This window comes from Myotis davidii, unplaced genomic scaffold (genome assembly GCF_000327345.1).
Source record: "Myotis davidii unplaced genomic scaffold, ASM32734v1 scaffold614, whole genome shotgun sequence".
Taxonomy (NCBI): domain Eukaryota; kingdom Metazoa; phylum Chordata; class Mammalia; order Chiroptera; family Vespertilionidae; genus Myotis; species Myotis davidii.
The window spans coordinates 252,778-258,777 of NW_006287807.1; the positions used below are offsets into that span (position 1 = coordinate 252,778).

Genomic DNA, 6,000 nt, shown 5'->3' on the forward strand with positions numbered 1-6,000 from the left:
ACGTCTGCTCCAGAGCACTGTGGCAGCACAGCCGTCGGGCACAGAGTGTAACAGGACATGGACAGCGGTGTCTGGCTCTATCCTGGCCCAACTGTCCTCAGCCTGCTGGTCTCCAGCATCGCGGTCCCGCGGACGCCCTGCAGCCCTCTCTTGGTGCATCTCTGTTCCCACTGGACGACATCATTGCTCTTGCTCCGAAACGCTAACTCACTGCCAACGCGAAAGCCTGACGTGAGCTCCCCCCATTGGGTCTGGAAGTGGCGAGCCGAGCTAATGCAGGGCTCAGGGCTAGTGCGGGCTACGTGCTGCCTTCCATCAGCGCTGCTCACCAGGTCATCACCACGGACCACTGCGAGGGACAGAGAACTCAGCGCGTAGTTAGCTCCCACCACTGGGACCCTCTGACCCCTGGCAGTTAGCACACAGAGGGCTGGTGTCAGTTCCTCAGTCAGTAGGTCTGGGTGGTCTGGCACTGCGTGTGTGACAGATACTGTGTCATGCTGGCACTGCATATATGACAGATCCTGGGTCATGCTGGCACTGCGTGTGTGACAGATCCTGTGTCATGCTGACGCTGTGTGTGTGACGGGTCCTGTGTCCTCTGACCCCTGGCAGTTAGCACACAGAGGGCTGGTGTCAGTTCCTCAGTCAGTAGGTCTGGGTGGTCTGGCACTGCGTGTGTGACAGATACTGTGTCATGCTGGCACTGCATATATGACAGATCCTGGGTCATGCTGGCACTGCGTGTGTGACAGATCCTGTGTCATGCTGACGCTGTGTGTGTGACGGGTCCTGTGTCGTGCTGACAGTGTGTGTGTGACGGGTCCTGTGTCATGCTGACGCTGCGTGTGTGACGGGTCCTGTGTCGTGCTGACGCTGTGATGTCATGCTGACACTGTGTGTGTGATGGGTCCTGTGTCATGCTGACGCTGCGTGTGTGACAGGTCCTGTGTCGTGCTGACGCTGTGTGTGTGACAGGTCCTGTGTCGTGCTGACGCTGTGTGTGTGACAGGTCCTGTGTCGTGCTGACGCTGTGTGTGTGACAGGTCCTGTGTCGTGCTGACGCTGTGTGTGTGACAGGTCCTGTGTCGTGCTGACGCTGTGTGTGTGACAGGTCCTGTGTCGTGCTGACGCTGTGTGTGTGACAGGTCCTGTGTCGTGCTGACGCTGTGTGTGTGACAGGTCCTGTGTCGTGCTGACGCTGTGTGTGTGACAGGTCCTGTGTCGTGCTGACGCTGTGTGTGTGACAGGTCCTGTGTCATGCTGACGCTGTGTGTGTGACAGGTCCTGCGTCGTGCTGACGCTGTGTGTGTGACACGTCCTGCGTCGTGCTGACGCTGCGTGTGTGACAGGTCCTGTGTCATGCTGACGCTGCGTGTGTGACGGGTCCTGTGTCATGCTGACGCTGCGCGTGTGACAGGTCCTGTGTCGTGCTGATGCTGTGTGTGTGACAGGTCCTGTGTCATGCTGACGCTGTGTGTGTGACACGTCCTGTGTCATGCTGATGCTGTGTGTGTGACAGGTCCTGTGTCATGCTGACACTGTGTGTGTGACAGGTCCTGTGTCATGCTGACAAAGGTCCAGGAAAGCAGTGGTCTCTAAAGGGCTTAGCTGTATGTAATAAGCACACAATAAGCATCAGGCATTGCGAAGGATAGTCAATAAAGATTTGCTTCCTTAAAAGGCTCCCCAATTCAGTTCTATTTGAAAATTCTCCCTCCTCCTCCCCCTGCAAGGGCCTGTCTGAATTGAGAAATAAAAAATCTGTCTCCTTCAGCTCACTTTTCTTAGAAGTTGAGACATATGGCATCACACCAGCTTCTAAACACAGCTACTTGATGTGTAACTTCTGGCAGTCCCTGCATATTTCCTCATTGCCAATAAAGTTATTGAAATTGAAATATACCATCTCTTTGAGAGTTTGTATCAAAAATACAGATGACACTGTTGCGGGCAGTGGCAGAGTCACCCTGTTCCCAGCAATCCGTGCACCAGGATGTCCTTCTGCGCCAGGATAGAAAAGTCCAGGTCAGAGCCCCTCGTTCCCTGAAGCAACAGTAACAGCTACAGAGTCCGCCAAATGCCCTGCCATTGGGCTGGAAAAGAAACAGCAAGTTCTGCTGGCGTTATATGTGTGCACATGTTTGTACATGTGTGTGTACGTATGTGCCTGTGTGCATGTGTATGCATATATGCGCAGGTGTGTGCCCGCGTATGTATACCAGTATATGTCTATATTCCCCACCTTTCAAAAGTTCATGCTACACCACTTCACTTCTACAAAAGACCTACATTAGTACCTGTTTTCACAAACAGAACGAAATCCGAAGAGGACTTTGACTTTTAAGAAAACAAGGAGAAAAGTGAAAATAGTGTCAGCATTTGTTTTGCTCGAGTGGATAGAGGCAGGCCCCCTACACCCTCAGGACCTCAGTGCTCTCAGTGTCTGGGCCTCATCTCCATGGGTTTTGTGCATCTTGGCAAGGCGGGTCCTTGGGTATCAGAAAAGCATAGGAGAGCGTGTAAGGGTGTTGCACTAGCATGGAACGGGTTCCACATGAAGTTGTCACACTTAGAGAGCAGGAAGAGAGATCCCTTCCCTCCCCCTCAGATTTCCAACCTCCGAAGCTGTCTTCTAAGCGTCCATTTCCACCGACTGGACAGAAGGACAGGTGTTATCCTCAGGCCTCCTGTGCCTCGGCTCGGGGGGCGGGGTGTGGAGTGTGGGGACCATTTTTCTTACTCTGTGCCTGTCAGTATAGTACATCCTTAAGGAATAAAGTGCAATGCAAAAAGCACAGAAAATAAGAATGCTCTCAGATTTAAACAATATGAATGCTAAAATTAGAAATTAAATAGGACTAAACATAAAGTTAGGAGGGAGAAAACGAATACAGGTGTGAATCCGAGACTTTTCCAGCCGAGAGGTATGTGGCTCTGGATTTAAAAGACCCACCGAGTATCCAGCTAATAAAGGAGAAAAGACCCAAATCTAGCTACACCCTTATAAAGCCATTTTCAGAGAGAAAATATCAAACTGTCAATAGACAAAAGGTTGTCACCTACGAAGGAAAAGAATCCAATCTACTTGCAACCTCATTCCAGCAATGCAGAATGCCAGAAGGGGGCGCCCCCCAGCTCCTGGGAAATCACTCCAGCCTACACGCCAGCCTGAAAGCCAGCAGCCAGCAGAAGGGCAGAAGATTCCAGATGAGCAAGGACTCAGAAAGCCCTTTCTTAGCAAGGGATTTACAGATATAGTCTAGAAAAATAAAGGAAACCAAGAAAGAAGACGACAAAGGTTAGGAACACGTGATGAAGAGATACTATCCATACTTGATAGAAGGCCATCCGGATGCATAAGGATATTTTTATAGACACTATGGGCATTCAATTAAATTATTTTAAAAATGGTGAATCGAGGAGCAGGTACAAAGGCTCCAGGAGGGGATCCTTGGGAAGAAAGGATCATCTTCTGAAAGAAAGCGATTGAGAAACCAGGGGAAGGCTCATTGCGCCAGGGAAGAAATGAGAAAGGCAACAAGAACCTTCCAGGAAAGCACCGAGAGCGGCACAGGAAAGTCACGGCAGCACATGAAACAGCTGTAACATGGCATGTGATTAGCATCAGAGCTGACGAGCTATCAGACAATAGATGCCATCTGACCATGATGCTGGCATGTGCCCCTCACACACGGGACCCCTCTAGGATCAAGTCACACCAGGCAGGAGGATGGAACTCCACCAGACAATCCGACTCAACCCTGAGCAATGTGATGTAGACATAGAAATCTAAACACTTTTTATAGTAGTTAACTTCTCAACGTCAACTGATAAAAAGCCATAGGAAGCCTGGCTGTGGATTCAGGAAAGGATGTAAATATTACTGACAGGTGTAGTTAATGACAGTATGAACATGAAAGGGGAGAGAGGATGTGGGGGATGGGAAGAGGTACCAAGTCCATATTTTATGGAAATGAAGAGATACTGTCCATATTTGATAGGCCATACAGACATATAAGTATATTTTTATAGTTACAATGGGCACTCAATTAAATTATTTTAAAATTAGTGAACCGAAATCATTAGGAAGAGAGTGAGGTCAAGTAGACTGAGCTAAACCTCATCTTTCAGCTGGTGAGGCCAGCAGATAGCATCTCCAATGAGTAAATCAGGTAATTAGACATAAGTGATCATCTGGTTATGGGGTAACCATCAGCAAAACCCCAACCACAAAATGGCAGAAAGAGCCTGCCTCTGAGAGGTGATGGCAAAGATTAGTGTAAGAGACTAGACAAAAACAAGAAGCTAATATTTTAATAGAAAACAAAGAAAGGAATAAATATTATAAATATGCATGTGGAAATGCAACTTTAATTGAAAACCTGTCAGGAATTGAGGCAGATTTCCCATGTTTCTGTTTCCATGCAGGCACACACATGTGCATGTACACACACACACGTGTACACAAACACATGCACCCCTTTTCTTCTTCCTTCTGATACCTACTTACTCTGGGTTTCTGCTTTAGTTTGCCAGGACCCCTTTATCATTCAGGGTGCAGATCAGAAAGAGTCCCGACCCAATTAGGAAGAGACTCCTGTCAAAGGTGGGGCCAGGCTAAGGGAACCGGATGAAGGCTGGGAGCACGCTGGGCGTCACCCGGACGCCACAGGCTGAGGCAGGGAGTCAGGGAACGGGGAGGGGGCTTGGCTTTCCTGGGGAGTTGCCCTGAGGGGCTGAGCCCTTCTGAGAAGAATGAACCACTGCCAGTCACAACCAGATGGGCGGGAGCCAGGGCACAAAAAGACCTCATCTCTCTCCCGAGCAAGGTGCCCAGTCTCCTGGGCAGTGTCAAGGCAGAGACTGGCCAGGATTTGGAGGGGCAAAGGAAGAACAGCAGCACCCCTCCTGGCCTGGACTGAACTGGGCTTTTTCCCATGAAGCCCTTTGTCACATCCCTCCGTGTAGGTGCTTTAGCTACTTTATTTCCGAGTTCAGATTTCTGCTGAGTGAATGTGAGCCCTCAGAGTCCGCATGGCCAGGCCGTGGACCAGCTGCCCTTGGGGCGGCTGCCTGGTCCCAGCAGCTGTATGGGAAGGGAGGGTGGGGGAGAGGGACGGGGAAAAGTATGACAGCCTCCCTCTGGGTGGAGCCACTGCACCTGCCGGCAGGTCTAAAACAGATGCAGGAGTGGCGCACGTATCACATATAAACTAAGCGACAGTCATTGTAACATTGTGATGACTTGCCTCGAGGCTCACGTGTTAAGGTTTATAGAGTCCTCTATGACCCAGGCATGGTGAAGGTACTTCACCGGATACCATGTGATCTGCATGACGAGGGCACACCTGGTGGCAGAGGTCAGGCAGCCTGCTAGAGGGAGCCCAGTGATGGATGCCCCGTGGGGGCTGCCTTTCACCAGCCCGGGCAAGACTCTGGACTCAGGCTACTGATCGCTGAACACCATGCTGCCCACATCCGTGAGAAACAAAAGGAAAGCTAGCATCATCTTTTTTCTTTCTTCGTTTATTTATTTTTTTTGAGAGAGTGGAAGCAAGGGGTGTGTGTGGGGGGGGAGAGAGAGAGAGAGAGAGATCAATGTGAGAAAGACACGGTGATTGGTTGCCTCCCGCACACACCTAGGCTGGGAATCGAACCTGCAACCCAGGTAAGTGCCCTTGATCTTGAATGGAACCTGAGACCCTCCAGTCGGCTGGCTGACACTCTAACCCAGGGGTGGGCAAACTTTTGGACTCGAGGGCCACAATGGGTTCTTAAACTGGACCGGAGGGCCGGAACAAAAGCATGGATGGAGTGTTTGTGTGAACTAATATAAATTCAAAGTAAACATCATTACATAAAAGGATACGGTCTTTTTTATTTTTAGTTTTATTCATTTCAAACGGGCCGGATCCAGCCCGCGCGCCGTAGTTTGCCCCCGGCTGAGCTAGTCCCACCCACCCACTCCAGCCTTCCCTCTGAGATTCAGGAGCTGTG

At 50.4% G+C, this 6,000-nt stretch overlaps 1 protein-coding gene across 1 annotated transcript in view; it reads left to right on the top strand.

The window, feature by feature from the left end:
• GPR45 (G protein-coupled receptor 45) overlaps positions 1–6,000 on the top strand; it is a 74,836-nt gene that overhangs the window by 66,418 nt on the left and 2,418 nt on the right. The gene's annotated exons all lie outside the window — the stretch shown is intronic.